Here is a 19201-nt window from a genome sequence, read left to right as displayed (position 1 = left end):
GGATGTATATAGGATTCTGCGGGTGCCGATCGATGGGGAGTTGATCCCATACGATCGAGATGGTGACAAAGAGGCATTGAGATGGGTGTTTCAGGACCCTGGATTGGAGATGAGGGCAAGACACGTGGCCTGGGATTGAGGATGCCGGGATGGATGCAGAGTATACAGCGTATTGGGCAGAGCATCCATTCCCACGATTGACAGATCCAGGGGAGCTATTAGATGGAGATGGAGGTGGGGATGATGATGATGATGGTGGAGGTGATGGGGGTAGAGGCCGACGGCGGTGGAGGGGAGTAGTTATGGAGAGGTGAGTTGCACCTCAGAGGGAGGGTGGGGAGGAGAGACTGGCTTAGGTGGTGAGGGGTCGCGGTGGATTGCCCTTACAGGTACCAGTAGCACAGGGTCCTAGGCAGGTACAAAGACAAGGACAGGTACAGGGACAGGTGCCAGCACAGGCACGGGAGCAGGGACGGAGACAGGTACAGGCACAGAGGCATGTATAGAGATAGGTACCCATATAGGCACCAGTATAGGTACAGGTACAGGTACAGGGGCAGGCACCCGCAGAGGGAGAGCCACAGGCAGAGGCAGAGGGGGCTGACCCAGAGGAGGATGAGCTGATTGAGCTCAGGGAGATCTACCAGGGCCAGGCAGATGAGATACAGGAGTTGGAGAGGGAGAGGGATCGGCTCAGGACGAGGCTCAGAGATACTGAGCGGGAAAGAGATCAGGCCATCCAGCGCTATACCAAGGCTGAGACAGCACTGAGGGCAGGGAGACAGGCGGCAGAGGACACAGGGGCAGGATATGCATATGTCCTGCGGACCGGAGAGGAGATAGGGTACTGGAGGGACCTCTACTACAGTGCAGTGCCAGCAGATTAGCGGGCGAGGAGCTTCCATAGACCGTCGCGTACAGCGACAGCTACGGGAGGGAGTCAGAGGAGGCAGGCATCTAGTGGTGGGGTCATGGGTCCTCCACCACCACCAGATAGAGGGGGCAGGTGGGATGATCCTAGGGTGGGTCCTTAAGGGGCTCAGATTCCATCGAGGCCAGGCGGCTCCGAGGGAGGGAGTTCATCATAGCCTTAGAGGGCTCCCTTTGTATCAGTTTTGTACCATTTTTGTATTGTAGACGCCTGCGGGTGATTGTAGCCATCTGATTTTGACATCATTGTATCATGACACTTTTGATTATATATATATGAGATGATTCATCTTTGCGGCAGCCATATGCATGTGTACCTATGTGATGAGATGTTCTTATGTGATGCTTATGATATGGATGCAAATATGTATGTAATGCAATATTTTTGTTCTTTTATGTTTTAAAATGTTATGCCAATGCAAATGTAAATGTATGTAATGCATATGAGTATGATAATGCAAATGTAAATTGTGCTAACAGGTGTTGTGTGCAGGATGTGATGCAATTGTGATATCTATATGTATGTATGAAATGCTTATATGTGGTAATGCAGGTGCAGCTACATGAAATGCAAATGCTTTTGGCGTGTCATTATACTCAGTCATGTGATAGCAGTCTACGCGGACTCGAGAAGGATGATGGAAGTCAATCAAGAAAGGGGGATGGAAGACAGAAGATATGAAAGTGAAAGAGCTTCTTGTGCGTTATCATCATTGAGCTTTATCATGGCAAGTAGGTTATGACAATCGAGGCATTTGTTCGACCCAGAAAGTCATTGTACCTGTTTGCATGGAGATAAGACAGTCACAAACAAGGAATGCCCCAGTTCACACTAGACTCACAGTGTCCTCATATCCTTGGACAAGTCATAGCATTACTAAGAGACAATCCACGGACAACAAATACCAATAGGTGACGATACCCCATCCTCGCCTTTCTAGTCAAAGACATCTTGGAAAAGCTAAAAGACATGTCACCAAAAAAGATGAAATCAAAAAAAAACCAAGACTCGACACCAACATCCACTGTAGTCCTCAAGTTTAGTGTCTCTTGTCACTTGTATAAGTCTTATTTGATTGTGGTCACAATGTTTACTTTCACAAAAAGGATAGATAGCACTGCACCATATGTTGTCTGAGTCTGTTGAAAGATTTGATTTGTTGAAGCCCATTGTTGCTGCCGTGTCTCATCTGAAGCTGACTGAATCCATGAAACTGATACTTTATTGTGGAGAAGATGAAACTTTATTGCGGATCTGCGATGCAAATGTTGCTTTCTTGTGGATTGTGTGCGGACAGACTGAAGGAAGCTGGAAGAAACTTTACTCCTTGAAACATGTGATGTTCTCAGTTCCACACCCATCACTAGACGTAGGATTTTGCCTTAGCCACAGATAGGATCTAATTTATTATGGATGGAAAGGGAGGCGAAAAGGGAGGTTTATTATGAATGGCTAACCAATCTTGGGTAGATCAATAACAAGCCATGATGGGAATGTGTAAGTTTATTATGGACGAATAGGTTGTGAATGTGTGCAAAGTGAAATGATGAAAGAGAATCCTGAAGGAGGGAGGAGCAATGTCTCTACGCATGGCACTAGTGACCCAGTTTTTACCATGGTACTTGCCCAGGGCGCCACTGAAGTGGTTTTCACCGTTGGAAGAAATTATTTCTCTTTACTTTTTTCTTTTTTTTTTGTTTTTTGTGTCACAAGGCGCCTGTTTGCCAGGTTTTCACCAAGTAACGATTTTTTTGTTTTATAATTTTTTTTGTATTTTTGAATTTTTTGATTTTTTTGTATTTTTGAATTAGGATACTCTGAAGAGCTATGTGTAGAACCTACGAAGGTGCATGTTGTTGATAGGATCCTCCAAAGGTTCACCTTCTGTAGTTGAGAGCTGATATGCCCCAGATCCATATGCTATTGTAACGATGTAAGGACCAAGCCAGTTTGGTTCAAACTTGCCCTTCTTCTCTCTATCTTGCTGATTCTTGGGGTTTTCTTTGAGAACCAAGTCACCTACCTCAAATGTGCGAGGCTTGACCTTGTGATTGTAGCTGCGACTCATTCATTGTTGGTAAGCCTTGAGATGATTAAAAGCAGTTTGTCTCCGTTCATCCAGCAATTCTAGTTCTTGTAAGCAAGAGACTCTGTAATCTTCATCAGTGATGATATTTTGCAAAGAGACCCGTAAAGAGGGTAACTCGACCTCAATAGGCAAGATGGCTTCAGAACCATAAACAAGTGAATAGGGTGTAGCTCTTGTAGGTGTACGGACACTTGTGCAGTAGGCCCAAAGTGCAGGATTGAGTTGGATATGCCAATTATGGCTAGCATCGTCGACTGTCTTTTTTAGGATTTTAAGGATTGTTTTATTAGATGCCTCAGCTTGGCCATTACCTTGGGGGTAGTACGGTGTGGAGAAATGATGGGAAATATGGAAGCGGTCACAGAGCTCACGAACATCCTAATTTTTGAAGGGACGCCCGTTATCAGTGATAATGGAAACCAGAATACCGTATCGGCAAATGATATAGTTAAGGATGAATGTAGCAATTTGTTTTCTAGTAACTTGTGTGAGAGGCATGGCTTCAATCCATTTTGTAAAATACTCTGTGGCAGTGATAATGAATTTATGACCATTGGAAGAAGGAGGGTGAATCTTGCCTATGAGATCGAGTCCCCACTGACAAAAGGGCCAAGGAGACACAAGTGGTTGTAGTTCTTGTGCTGGCGCATGTATGAGGTCTCCATGAATTTGACATTGCTTACATTTCTTGACAAACTGACATGAGTCTTTTTCCATTTTGGGCCAGTAATATCCAGTCCTAATGAGTTTCTTGGCCAAGGTAGGACCACTAGCATGTGGACCACATATCCCTTCATGCACTTCACATAACGCAATCTGAGCTTCGTCACTTTCTAGACATCTAAGAAGAGTGCCATCTAGACCTCGCCGGTATAGGATATCAGCTAAAATGACATATCGAGAGGATTGGCGAATGAAGGTGCGGCGTTGGTTATTTGATAGATCAGGAGGTAGGATATTGTCGCGAAGGTATGTGAAGATGGAACCATATAACTGGGATTCGGGACCGACAACACATATCATCTCAGTAGGGATTATCTCATATGAAGGGACCAAAAGGTTATCCACCAAAAACTCATAGCGGGTCTCATTTGGAGGTAAATCAATCAATGAAGCAATTGTAGCCATGGCATCTGCGGCTCGATTCTGCTCTCTTGGTATCTGCTCAAAATCTATCTTTTTGAAGTGTTGTTTCAGATCATCCACCATTTGTTTATAAGGCATTAACTTTTCATCTTTTGTTTGATAATCACCAGTTGCTTGACGGATAACAAGTTGAGAATCCCCAAAAACATGAAGTTCCTGAATCTTCCACTGAACTGCAATTCGTAATCCAGTTGTTAATGCTTCATATTCCACTATATTGTTAGTGCAAGGAAATGATAAGCGGTATGATTTTGGTATAGAATCGCCTTGAGGAGTTATAAAGAGAATACCAGCTCCTGCCCCATGCTGTGTGTATGAGCCGTCAAAATATAGTTGCCATGGCCTTGTATGTGATATTGTTAAAATGGATTCATCTGGAAATTCTGAATTTAGAGGAACATCATCTATCATGGGAGCATCTGCTAATTGATCCATGATGGCTTGTCCTTTTATTTCTTTTCTGTCCACATACTCGATGTCGAATTCACTAAGGATCATTACCCATTTGGCCAGTCGCCCAGTAAGTGTTGCTTTATTGAGAAGGTATTTCAATGGATCTATCCTTGCAACTAACTTAGTCTTATGAGTAAGCATGTAATGTCGTAATTTCTGTGAAGCAAAGACCATGGCGAGACATGCACGCTCGATTGGTGTGTAGTTTAGCTCATATCCCACCAATGTGCGACTGATATAGTATACGGCTTTTTCCTTGCCTTCAACGATTTGTTGCGCTAAGAGTGCCCCTAGTGCTGTTGGAGTAGCTGATATGTATAGTAACAGTGGTTGATCTAGAACTGGTGGCATCAGAACTGGCGGATTTAGAAGATAATCTTTGAGCGTCTGGAAAGCTTGTTGACAGTTGTCATCCCATTTGAATTTGATGTTTTTATGTAGCAGGTGCTGAAAAGGATTACACTTATCTGTCAGTTGTGCTATAAATCTTCAAATGGACTGGAGTCTCACTTGTAAGGATCGAAGTTGACTGATATTTCCGGGTGGTTGCATTTCCAAGATAGCTTTGACTTTTGCTGGATCCGCTTCAATTCCTCTTTTGGATACAATGAATCCTAGGAGCTTCCCGGAGGTTACTCCAAAGACACATTTCTTAGGGTTTAATCTTACTTTATATTTTTCCAACCGATCAAAGGCAACTGAAAGTATGTCCAAATGTGTATTTATGTCTATTGATTTGACCAAGAGGTCGTCGACATAATCTTCCACAGTTACATGCATGAGATCATGAAAGATAGTAGTCATAGCTCTTTGATATGTAGCACCTGCATTCTTTAACCCGAAAGGCATGACATTCCAGCAGAAAGTTCCCCACGGACAAGTAAATGCTGTTTTATGTTGATCCTCGAGTGCAATTCTTATCTAATTATAGCCAAAGAATCCATCCATTAATGATAGCATTTCATGACCTGCTGTGAGATCAACAATCAAGTCAATGTTTGGTAATGGGAAGTCATCCTTTGGACAAGCTTTGTTGATGTCTCTGAAATCTGTGCAAATTCTGATGCTGTGATCTGGTTTACTGACAGGTACCAAGTTAGAGATCCATTCAGGATAATCAATTGGACGTATGAATTTGACATCAAGTAATTTCTCAAGTTCTGCTTTGACTAGTAATGCCACTTGTGGATGCATTTTTCTCAATTTCTGTTTTACTGGTTTTGCCCCCAGTTTGACTATCAGATGATGCATTACCAAATCCGGATCCAATCCAGGCATATCAGCGTATGACTAGGTGAAGTTGATTTGTCACTTTTTGAAGAAACTTATGAATTTCTTCCTTTCAGACTCTGTCAGTGATTGAGCTAGGAATATGTTGTGTGGAACCTCTTCTGTACCGATGTTTGTTTTGATAGTCTCCTCTACCAACATGGATGATTTTTCCTCATATGATGCTAGGAGAATGTCGAGCCTTCCATCTTCGGGCACCTCAGACAGGTTTTCACCCTCAGATAAGTCCTTTTTTTTTGCTTTTTGGGGTCAGATAGCGCCACAGTGTGGTTTTTGCCATAAGACCCTTGATTTGTTCTTATTTTCACATTTTTGCGACTGGAAGGTCCGACACCCTCACCAAAATATTCCACGCTATTAAGTTCTATGGTGTATCCCGCTTTGTGGTCTCCAAGGGGAAGATCATCTCGTATGCCTAGATAATCAATAAAAGCTTCATCATTTTGGAATGTATCCAACTGTGCAGGTCCTTCATTATCCCAGTCAATGAGTTGGTGGTGAACAAGGGGAAGGTCGTTAATGTCTTCGAAGTTAGCGGGGCTAAGAGTGAAGATGTGGTTATATTCGGGTATGTCAAGGTAATTATCGAGGTCATCGATGGCACTCTCCTCATTAGTCTCGATCGCGAACGAATCCAAATTATCATCACTAGTAGCGCATTCTGGAACAGGTGTTCTCATCCTATGTGATTTCAACCTAGAACCTTGAGACAAGGACTGTGTAGACTCCTCATGGGTTGTTTCTTGATGGTAATAGTAGAGATATGATTGTCCATCGAGATATGATTGATAGTTGAATCATAGTTGTAAGGTGCTCTAGTATAGTTGGCTTGATCATCTGTGACTTTAGCTTTTCCCTTGTCGTGCTTTGGGAATGGTTCCTTAAACATCTCATGTTCTTGATTGGATGAGTGTCCCTCAATCTCAATATCACCTCTATCAATGAGATCTTGCACAATATTCTTCAGTCGATGACAATTACCTATTTTATGACCCTTGCTTTTATGAAATTCACAATACTCATCATCATTCCACCAATTTGGTTTGACCTTTGGTTCATATGGTGGGAAATCTGGAATCGTGATCACCTTGTTTGCCCCAAGCTTCTTGAAAACTGACTCAAGTGGTTCTCCCAACGGGGTATACTTCCTTCGTGATCTAGAAGTTGTTTGAGTATTCACTTGATTGTTTGTAGAACTTGATCCTAAAAAGATGACTTTGGGTCGCACTGTGTTGGCATCAACAACACCATCATTGACTGTGTTCTTGTTTTTATTCCAAAATCTTGGCTTATCTTTTCCTTTAAAGTCATATTTGTTTTCCTTGAATATCTTAATGACTCCTTGCTCAATTAAGACCTTCTCTATTGCTAACCCTTTTTCAATGACGTCCTTGAAGGTGGACAAACAAGCTTTCCTTAGATCATAGCCAATGTCTTTATTAACATTCTGGGTGAACATTTCTACCATTTGTTTTTGTGGGATTTCACAAGAGCATCTGCTGGCTAGATTTCTCCATCTTTGTAAAAATGATGCAAAAGATTCTCCCTCTTTTTGCTTGGTGTTGCACAAAGTAGTGACTGATATGTCTGTCTCTATGTTATAGGAGAAATGTTGAATAAATGCCTCTGCTAAGTCACCCCATGACTTAATTCCAGGTGGAAGTTGGGAGAACCATTCCATAGCTTGATCGCCTAAGCTTTGTGGGAATAATCTCATCAAATATGTCTCTTCTGAAGCCACTTCAATGCAAGCTGTGAAAAATTGTCTTATGTGTGCCTTAGGATCCCCTTTTCCTCTATACTTGTCAAATTTAGGTGTCACAAAGTGTGTAGGAAATGGAGGCATTGGAATGCTCTTGTCAAATGGATAAGGACATATCTCTCTCATTGTGTATGTTGGCTTTGGTGCATTTATGTCCTCCATTTTCTTTTGTAAGTCCCTGATTTGTTGTTCCAAACTCCTCTTAGGTGGAGATCGACTTCTTGGACCATATCCCATTTTTGAGGCACCAATTGGAGGAAGAGCATGTTGCATATATGGATGGTATTGATCATACACATGTTCATATGGAGGAGGTCTGTAATGATGCTGCATATATGGACCACTTGGTATAGATTCATGTTGAGGAACACCATATCTATTTTGCGCATGTATACCATACTCTACAGGCATGTCATGTTCTATTGTATTGCCCCCAAATTTGACATGAGGTTTCCTTGTGTCCAAATTTTCAGCATGCCTTGGAATATCCCATTGCTTTGGTGGTTGATCCTTAGCATTGATATGTGATTGAGCATATTTTTCTCCATAAGACTTCCATAATGGTCTGCGAAGGTGAGTATCATATGTTTGACCATGTGTATGTGGGACCTCTGGTTTTTGAAGCAAAGCTGATGGTGATTCAGGTACCATGTGTGGTCCTCTATTTCCTCCACTATTAGGTCTTCTTTGATGCATGTTGGAGTGAGGTTGTTGCAAAGGTCTATGTTCCATTATTTGAGACATGTCAAAATCATGAGGTATCTTGGCTCCACTCTGTGCCATCATGTGTAAGAAGTATTGTCTATCCCTCCTCATTATTTCCTCAACCAATCGATTGAAATGGGGATTCATAATGGATTCTTCCACATCTGCTGAATGTATTGATAAGTTGTCCAAATTGTCATTGTGTGTAGCATTGTTGTTTAGAGTGTCCATGTTCTCAACATTTGGAATGTTTCTATAAGCCTCCATGTCAGGTAATGTAGTGTGATCAATATTGAAAAATAAATCATTGTCATACTCATAAGAACTCATGTTTGCGGACTCTTGAGCTTCTTTAGTTTCTCTCCTAGATTTTTGAAGACGGGTTTCAACCATGAACTAGGTATTAACCAAGATGTGTGAGACTAGATGAAAATTGAAAAAGTATGGAAGACCAAGAGTTGGATGAAATGTAAATGAATCTGAGGTGTACTTGCAATGTCCAAAGTGTAAGACCAAGTATGTATGTAGTAGAGTAGGTGTGACTTCCAAAGAGAGGATAGTTTCTCTTGATGAGGTAAGTTGACCTTGACTCTAAGTAAGACCAAATGAGACCCAAAGGTAAGAAACCTTGATGAGGGACCACTTAGCAAAGTGTTGTTGTATGTAGTGTAGTGTTGTTGTTGTAGGAGAAGCAAGTGACCTTTTGACTCAAGTTTAGACAAGTATGAATGTAAAATGAGATGTGAAGCAATGATGGACTTTGTGAGACCCAAGGACAGGTTGAATGCTAAATGAAACCTTAGAGAGATGACCTAGGAAGCTCAAGATTTCCGAAACTGACTGTATTTGCTTGCTGGACTGTAACAGTTTTTCAATTCTGGACACAGACGCGACTGTATACTTCATAGACGCAGTTTCCTGACACAGACGCTACTCTGTTTAACACAAACGTGCTTCTGAGATTCTCCTGTTTATGTTTGCTGGACTGTAACAGTTTTTCAATTCTGGACACAGACGCGACTGTATACTGCACAGACGTGGTTACCCGACACAGACGTGCTTATATTCAACACAGACACTGTTATAAACACAGACGCTATTCTGCCCTTCACAGACGCGCTTAGACAACACAGACGCAGTTAAAACAGACACAGATGCGTTTCTGTAAAATTTGTGCAATTTTTTCCAATCTGTGAAGTCATTTTGTTGTGACTCAATCTGACTGTTTGACTGATTTTCATGACAAGAGGACACAGTGTTGATAAAGACCCAATGTTTGCAAATGTCTAGACTCAAAATGACTCCAAGAAAAGTGTGTTGTTTGATGTAAAATTGTTTTGCATACACTTGAAGACACAAAAGACACAATGTTTTGTTGTTTGGTCTTGAATGTTTTGAATGTTTAACATAAGTCAAGCACAATTCTTATGGCTGGCCAAGACAATAGTTGTTGATCCCACATGGGGTTTTACCCCCGAGGCTACGCTATTCAGAGCGGATACTTAGATGCTTGACCTCACTGGCTCCACCCTCGGCACTCACTTCTCGGGTCAGCCAAGCATCAGTCCCCATGAAAACTCCCCATGGCGAACTTTGTATCTCTACTAAGAACCGTATGTGTGTGGGCCGCTACCAGAGGTCCGACCTCCTGCCCCAACAACTAGAAGGATTTGGGCCTCTAAAACAAAATGGTGCTAGTAAGGGCATCCGCTCATGTGGCCATACATGCGGCACTTTCAGCTCTGTAAATATAGAAGGCTCCCAGCCGGTAGGGGTTACGCCCTACAACTGATCAAATAAATTTGATCAAACGGGTTTATGGGGAGACATAGTGTCGGTATGAACTAATCAGCACATGTTATTCATAGTTTTCACCATGAATACATTTGATTATAGTGGTTCGAATGAGGTGGGTTTTCCTCGCTACCACTTGGGTCGTCCTCTTCTCACTAGTAGTCCTAATGACCACACGCGAAGACAGGCCCTCTAAAGATTAAACAAAAAGAGCCTATTGCTCAAGACACAAAAGACAATGATTCAATTTTAGTGTACCAATGGAAGTGTTTGCTAGTCTATGAAAACAAGGCACACAATAAAAATTCAAAACCCTAGCCAAGGACCTGCAACAAAAGTTGTTAGTAGTTTGGGTTGTTTGACATAATCACCCCTTTCTACAAACACACAAGTTAGGTACATTTTAAAAACCCAAAAGACTTTGTGACATAGGGGCCTTCAACAAAACGTTTTGCTTCCAAGACAAGCTGCACCAATTTAGTTAGCTAGATCTGAAAGTGTTAGTCCAAAAATAAACCAGATTTGAAACCCTAAGTACAAAATCCAAAAATTGAATCAATGAAAAGTTCAAAATTCTGAAACAGTAAATACACAGACGCTGTTACCCTCAACACAGACGCGTCTGGATAACACAGACGCGGTTTTGTGATGCACAGACGCACCTAAAAATCACAGACGCTCCTTTCCGACACAGACGCGGGTAGAAATAACACAGACGCGTTTCTGAAACACAGACGCTCCTTTCTGAAACCTGCAAAATAAAATTTGTCAAAAACACAGACGCGATTCCAGATCCCGCAAACGTGCCAGAAAATCAAACACGCGATCTGAAAGTTCACAGACGCGGAAAAAAAACTAAAATGCTGTCGAAAAATGTCCGATCTGCAACATCAAAAACACAAAATCTGCAACCAAAGGTTAAATGCAAAAGGGACAAGAGTCCCACCGGGCGTGCCAAAATGTATATGGTGAAAATGGATAACAATAATAACAATATTGAAAGGCTAAATGAATTCAACCACAAAACCCTAGCCTAACAACAACAAAGATCCACCATAACATATGAAGATTACCTAAGACAATGCAAATCACATGAAATCACAAAGATTATACCATCACATGTCCAATAGGGTTTTGATCTCCATCCTTCCTATCTCCATTGATCTTGCTTGATATATTTGCTCTCATATTGCATGTGCGCAAGAGCTCAACAAAGAACGAAATGTGGTTGCAAGTAGGATCGTAGTGTAGTCAAGATGATCATTAGGGTTTGATAATGAAGGAAGCATCTTCTTAAATAGAAGACACAATATGAAATGGAGGGATAAGATTGAGAGGTGTAAAAAGGAGGTCGGCTAGGATTAGAGGGTAGGTAGAAGAAATAATAAAATAATGAAAGGGGTAGGTAGTGTAGGAATTAAGAGATGAATGACATGTGTCATGTGTAGAAAAGGATAATGAATTAATTAAATAAATAAAGATTTATTTAATTAATAGAAGTAGGATAATTAAATAAATTAAATATTTATTTAATTTTAGGAAAAAGGATAATTTAAATAAATAAATGTATTTATTTAAATGAGAAATAAGGCTAGAAGAGGATAAATGAATTAATTAAATAAATAAAGATTTATTTAATTAATAGAAGAATTAGACTTAAGATAATTAAATAAATAAAATATTTATTTAATTAGCTTGGACAATTTTGGGTGTCTACAATCATCATCCAAATCATCAAAATACAGTCTAGATAAGTCTATCAAGCATAATATAAAAGTCAACTCTAGTCAAAATAAGTCAAATCAAGAGTGGACACTAAAATTCAGAGTATATCATCCATTGATTTAGTGTTTGATTTGATGGTATGTTGGATTTTGATACTTATGTTCAAATGTTAGATATCTCGATCTTTGCTTATGACTACCATTGCCCAACTATTGATTGCTTGATTTGTTTAAGCTCAAAGAAGATTATTACCGACTAAGTTTAGGATTTTGCCCCCAGTCCAGAAATACACCGATATATACAATATTCCAAACCATGATGGGATTTACAAGTGAGGCCTGATCAAATACAAAAGGCTTTATTGCGAACATGCACAATGGCAAAGGACTGATGCAAGACAAGTGACCAAATAGATGGAGAATCTAGTAGACAAATGGCGCCTGTTTCCAAGTTTTCACCATTTGTATTTATTGCACTTTTTCTCATATTTGATTTTTTTTGTATTTTTCTCTTTTTCAATTTTTTTTTTTTTTGGATTTTTTTGGATTTTTTGCTTTTTAGGTATAGAACTTTTTCCGATGTAGGCTATTGATGGGTTCGTCGAGTTGATCTCCTTCTAGTGTTGATAACAGATAAGTGTCAGATCCATATGTAGCTGTGACAACAAAAGGACCCAACCAATTTGGCTCGAACTTCCCTTTCTTTTCACGATCTTGCTAATTTTGTGGATTCTCCTTAAGCACAAGATCACCAACTTGAAACATCCTAGGTTTGAATTTATGATTGTAGCTGCAAGACATCCTTTGTTGGTAGACTCTCAAATGATCAACAATGTTTTTTGTATGCTCTTGCAACAATTCAAGCTCTTCTAACCTAGACACCAATTGTTCCTCATCTAGAATGAGACCCTTCAGTGACACACGAAGAGATGGTATTTCAACCTCCACTAGTAATATTGCTTCAAACCCATAGATAAGAGAATATGGTGTGGCACCTGTCAGGGTGCAGATACTGGTGAGATGTGCCCATAGCATAGGATTCAACTAAACATGCCAGTCTTTGCCAGAATCATTAACTGTCTTCTTCAAAAATATTTAAGATTGTTTTGTTTGATGCTTCTTCCTGACCATTTCCCTATGGGTAATATGGTGTGAAAAAACTATGCTGGATCTGGAACTTTTCACAGAGCTCTCTTACATCTTGATTTTTGAATGGCCGACCATTATTAGTGATAATGGTCATGGGTGAACTCACAATACTAGTTCCCACTTTTTGACCAACTTTGACACTTAGATGAATATTTTGAAAAAAACCTTCACTTTCTGACACCTATAACTTTTAAACTGTTAAGAATTTGAAGATGATATAAACTAGTGATTTTTAACATCTCATTTGTAGATTCTAAATATATTTTTTGCAAATTTGTTTGAATAAAATTTTATTGATTTTTCCATCTCCCTCAAAAAGTAGTTGTTTACAACAAACAACATTTTTTAAGAGTGATGTGTATCCCAAAATGCATAATTTTTTTTCTATAAATGATAAAAACTTAATTCTTTTGAATTTTGGTTTGTAACATCAATACCTAGGGCATGCACTTGGTTTGATAGTGATATGTTGAATATTTTTTATTTTATTAAGTTTTGATGTTCGACTAATTATAATTTAGATATAGGTGTACGTTTGAACACATAACTTGTTCCATATTTATCAAAATTCAATTTTCCTTTTTTGTTGGAAAGAAAACACCAATACCTAGTGCATAGATATTTTTCAGAAATTTTTTGAATTATTTTACTATTTTTCCCAATTCATTTAACAAAGAAGTTCATGTTTGGTGAAAAACCTACATTCATAAGAAATAAAATAAAAATATATTAATGAAATTAAATATATTAGAAGTTATACTATTTGGAAAGCTTATAATAAGGACTAAATACTTATAAAAAAAAACTTTTAAATGAATTAATTTGACCCCCCCAAAAGCTAATGTAAAATTGGTTTTTTATCAACATTTGATAGATGCAAAGGAGACTCCATTACAAGTATGATTTAGAAGTAGAGAGGTTTTATCCAAGAAATTTTGATCTAAGAGCCTTTGATTTAAGTCTCTTCAATTAATTACTTCAAATGGGACCTCTTAAAGCTTAAATTATCATATTTTTTTTAAAAAGTATGATTTCAGCAAAAATTAGGATGTACCAAAAAGTCGGAACCACCTTTGTGAGTTCACCCTCATAGGAATATCATAGGGACATATGATATAGTTCAAGATGAATGCAACAATTTGATTTCATGAGACATTAGTGAGGGGCACTACTTCAATCCACTTCATGAAATACTCAGTAGCTGTGAGTATGAACTTGTGACCATTTGAGGAAGGTGGATGAATTTTTTGTAATAGATCCAAGCCCCATTGAAAAAATGGCTATGATGTTGCCGGGGTATGAAGCTCCTGTGCTGGTGCATGTATGAGGTCGCCCTAGATCTGGCATTGTTTACACCTTTTAGCGAATTGAAAAGAATCCCTTTCCATAGTAGACCAATAGTAACCCAATCGTATGAGTTTCTTTGAAAGAGTAAGACCACTTGAATGAGTACCACAAATACCATTATGAACTTGAGTAAAGCCTTCTCAAATTCTTCCTACTTAAGACATCTAAGGAGAGTACCATCTAGACCTCATCTATATAAAGTATCCATGGCAAGGGTGTAGCGAGCGGATTGTCAAATGAAATTTCTCTTTTGATTCTTTGATAGGTCAAGAGGAAGGGTACCTTCTTTCAAGTAGGTATAAATTTGGCCATAATGGGAGGAATTGGGTCCTACTAGGTGACATATGATTTGGGAATCAAGACAATCATAAGCAGGGTGAATTAACAGTTCTTCCACCAGGAATTCATAACGATCTTGATTTTCTTGTGTTTGAAGCAAATAGATAATTGTAGTCATGGCATCAGCTTATTTGTTGTCATTCCTCGGGATCTTCTCAAAATAAATATCTACAAAGTACTTTCTGAAATCATAAACCATTTTCTTGTAAGGCATTAGCTTTTCATCTTTGGTTTGATAATCATCATTGACTTGATTGATGACTAGCTGAGAAACTCCAAAAACTTGCAAATGTGTAATATTTCATTCTAAAGCCATCTTGATTCCTATTACTAATGCCTCATATTCTACCATATTATTGGTGCAAGAGAAAGTCAGTTTGTATAATTTTGGGATGGTGTGACCTTAAGGTGTGATAAATAGCAAGCCTACCCCTGATCCATGATGTGTATAAGAACCGTCAAAATACAACTGCCATGTTTGCTTAGTGACTGTAAGAACATTAGCATCTGAAAATTCAACCTGTATTGGATGATCACCTTGGAGTGGTGCCTCTGCTAATTGGTCAGAAATCACTTGTCCTTTTTTATCTTTTCTATCAATGTATTCAATATCAAACTGCTCAAGATCATTACCCATTTTGCCAATCTACCTGTTAAGGTTTCCTTGCTAAGAAGATATTTCAATGGATCAATTTTGGCTATCAGCTTTACTAAATGATTTAGCATATAGTGTCTCAGTTTCTGGGATGCGAACACTACTACTAGGCATGTGTTCTCAATAGATGAGTATTTGAGATCATATCCGACTAAGGTCTTGCTGATGTAGTAAATAGCTCATTCTTTCTCTTCATGATCCAATTGTGCTAATAGAGCTCCTAATGATACATCAATGGTTGATATATACAATAATAATGGCTTCCCTTCAATCGGTGACATTAGGATAGGTGCATTCATTTGATATTCTTTTATTGCATGAAAAGCCTCTTCCCAGGTGTCATCCCATTTGAATAGAACATTTTTGCGCAATAGATGTGTGAAAGGATGACATCTATCAGGTAGTTGGGATGTTAACCTTCTAATGGACTGAAGTCTCCCTTGAAGTGATCTTAAGTGACTTATTATTTTGGGTGACTACATTTCCATGATTTCTTTAACTTTGTCAGGATCTACTTCAGTGCCTCATGCTGAAATAATATATCCCAGAAGTCTGGTTGATGTGACACCAAATGCACATTTCTTTGGATTTAGCCTTAGCTTGTATTTCTCTAAGTTGTCAAAGATCTTTGCTAGGATTTCCATATGTGCTTCTCTAGTATGTGACTTAGCCAATAGGTCATCAAATTAATCTTTAGTGAAGGTATGCATCATATCATGAAAAATTATCGTCATTGCCCTTTGGTAGGTAGCTCTTGCATTCTTGAGTCCAAAAGGCATTACATTTTAATATAAAGTACCCCATGGGCATGTGAAGGCAGTCTTCTATTGATCTTCTAGTGTTATTTTGATTTGATTATTTCCTGAGAAATCGTCCATAAAATAAAACATTTCATGTCTAGTTGTCAAATCCACAATGATATCTATGTTTGGTACAGGAAAATCAGCTTTAGGACATGTCTTATTGAGATCTCTAAAATTTGTGCATACTCTTATACTTTTGTCTGGCTTAGAAACAAGAACGATATTGGATACCCATTCTAGATATGCTATTGGTCTGATAAATCCTACATCTAGAAATTTCTTCAATTCTGCTTTGACAAATATAGCTATATGAGGATGCATCTCTCTTAGCTTTTTCTTTACTATTTTTACTCTAGGAGAAACATTTAAGTGATGCATGATGAGATCTGGATCTAAGCCTAGCATATATGCATATGATCATGTGAAATCAATTTGATTTCTTTGAAGAATACCATATAGTCATGTTTCTCTTGTTCTGATAATGATTTTGTTGGATAAATAATCTTTAGCTAATCTAGTGTTCCAATGTTGATTGCTTCAGTTTTTTTCAGAAATACTCAGGTAAGGTGTCAAATATCCCATCCTCTGGCACCTCAAAGAGGTTTTCACCTTTGGATACATCCTTTCTTTTTACATTTTCTTGATCTCATGTTGCCATTAACTAGTTTTCAACATTAGACCTGATTTTTTTTTTTTCTTTTCACTTTTGTGACTGAGAGATTTGGCACCCCCTTGAGTAGAAGATGCATTACCGAATTCATTGGTGGAAGTTGTTGTAGGTTCAACTGTGTTGAGGTATAAGGCAATGGCATGATCATCAGGGAAGGTTTCTATCTCAATGGGTCCTTCATTGTCCCAGTCAATAAGCTCAGGATACACTAATGGTAAGGGATCATCGGATGGTTGTGTGTGAAGAGCATTAAGGGTCATGATAGAGATGTCTAAGTCTTCATTGACTATTTCGAAGTCTAAGATGTTATTTTCCTTAGAATGAGCTTCAACAAATAGATCTCGATCATCCTCATTGGAGTCAACATCGATATATGATATTTCTCATTCAAGTGTTCTATACCCTATCATTTGCCCTACATACAAGTGGGCTATATCAACGTCTACATATTTTATATAACATGACTCTTTAGAAGAATATTCAGATTGGTAAGAGTCTTATTCCCACTCATTAGATTTTGTTTCACTAGAAACTTGTAATCTAAAAATTTTCTCATAAAGGTTGTTAGTAGCCTCTTCTCAATTTTTAGCGAGTTCCTCTGTTTGTTTATGTTGCCTGCGAGTCGTTTCCTCTTTTTGTTTACGTACAACATATTCTTCCCTTGAATGGATCTTTTTTCTTGTTGTCATTCATATTCTTTCTCTTGTTGACTGTGAGATGATGCTTCTTTGATGTAGAGTGGATTGTCTCTCACTAGTTTGTGCTACCTTGTCTAGGTATCTCCTCCAAGCTACACAAGAACCATCCAATTATTATACACCTCACACCCTCCAAGGGTCTACAATACTTACCCTCTCTGACCTTCCAAAGGTCCTTAGGCTAGGATAAGAATTTGTTGTTTTGTGAGTTCCCTCTTCTTGCTTACGAGACCTTGTTTTCCCACTCCCTTTCACACTCAACCAGAGAGTTCAACCCCTCTACCATAGGATATTCATTCCCCACACTACACACATTAGGATGGATGACTTTGGATGGATTCCCAACCCTATTCCTTACTCAAGAGATTTGACACTTACCGGTTTGGTGTTTTACAAACAAACTGCACTTTTAGGCCTAACCGGAGACCTAATTCCAATAGCCCTATCAGCGAAGTATTCTGCATTTACCGGTTAAACTTCCTAAACAACCCTACGAAATATTTTAAATTCTATAAATATTTTTGGATTTTACATACAATATTGCAAAAATGGAGGTGGGTTTTGTCACTAACATAAAAACCCTTACCAGTTAACTAGGCCTAATTGCCCCTTCCTAGGCCTTAAAAATACGGATTGATGAAAACTCCTTCACTGGTCTGATTGTTTGAGTGAATTGATGATAGTTTGGGGTTATTTTCTTCCATATGGAATTCCACTCCAATCATACTTCATCTCCACCCACCAGATTTGCCCAATTAGGGCCTGTTATCCATGATTCCTAACGCTTGCCAGCTCAATGTGCCAAGCTTAGGGTATGGTGGCAAATATTTGATTTGGCTTCCCCTGTCTCAAAAACAAAAAGAAAACATAGAATACATTGCAACCTAACATTCCACAAATTTCTAGAGTGGGTATCCATTGTGGAATGTTAGGTTGGAGCCATTTTGCCCAAAACCCTAGTTTTTAGGGCTCTTGAACCCCCCTGCAACAAAATGAAGATTGTTCACAAGATACAACACTTCAAGACTCAAAATCACAAAAAAATGAAGGTAAGATTCTAGTCTGACAATCCATGATCCTGTTTTGGGATTCTAAATCTATACAGGTCATACAACTTGCAAAGGACAACAAAAATTGGTAGAACACACACAAAATGGGAAACCACAATTGTTTATTTGCTTTAGATATTCAACCACCTTCAACAATAACAAGAAAAAAAACAACAAATGATTATCTTCAGTCTTTCCAAGCCTTATACTAGCCTTGGAGTAGTTACACACTCTCATAACTAATTTTGTCAACCAACTAACCATTGGTGTCTGAAAATGTTGCAAAGTCATTGTGAGCAACTTTTGCAGTTTGTTGCATAGGTGAGTGACTTTGCTCAAACTCAAAATTGGTCATTTTCAACTAACTCACATGACCTTAACAACTTCAAAACAACATCAACCAACCTACATTACTTACAAACAACTTATCCTATTAAGTGCTCTACCTGACACCCTTAAGAGCTCACAATCCAACACTAGCTAAACAAAGACTCTTAGGGCCCTTACAATCATTTGAGCACACACTTAATGACCTATTGGTCTTATTACAAAGCTAAAAACATGATTCCAACATCTTGGAAATAAATTGAACAAAAA

The sequence above is a fragment of the Cryptomeria japonica genome, chromosome 3, assembly GCF_030272615.1.
Source record: "Cryptomeria japonica chromosome 3, Sugi_1.0, whole genome shotgun sequence".
NCBI classification, from domain to species: domain Eukaryota; kingdom Viridiplantae; phylum Streptophyta; class Pinopsida; order Cupressales; family Cupressaceae; genus Cryptomeria; species Cryptomeria japonica.
This window is presented reverse-complemented; position numbering follows the sequence as displayed.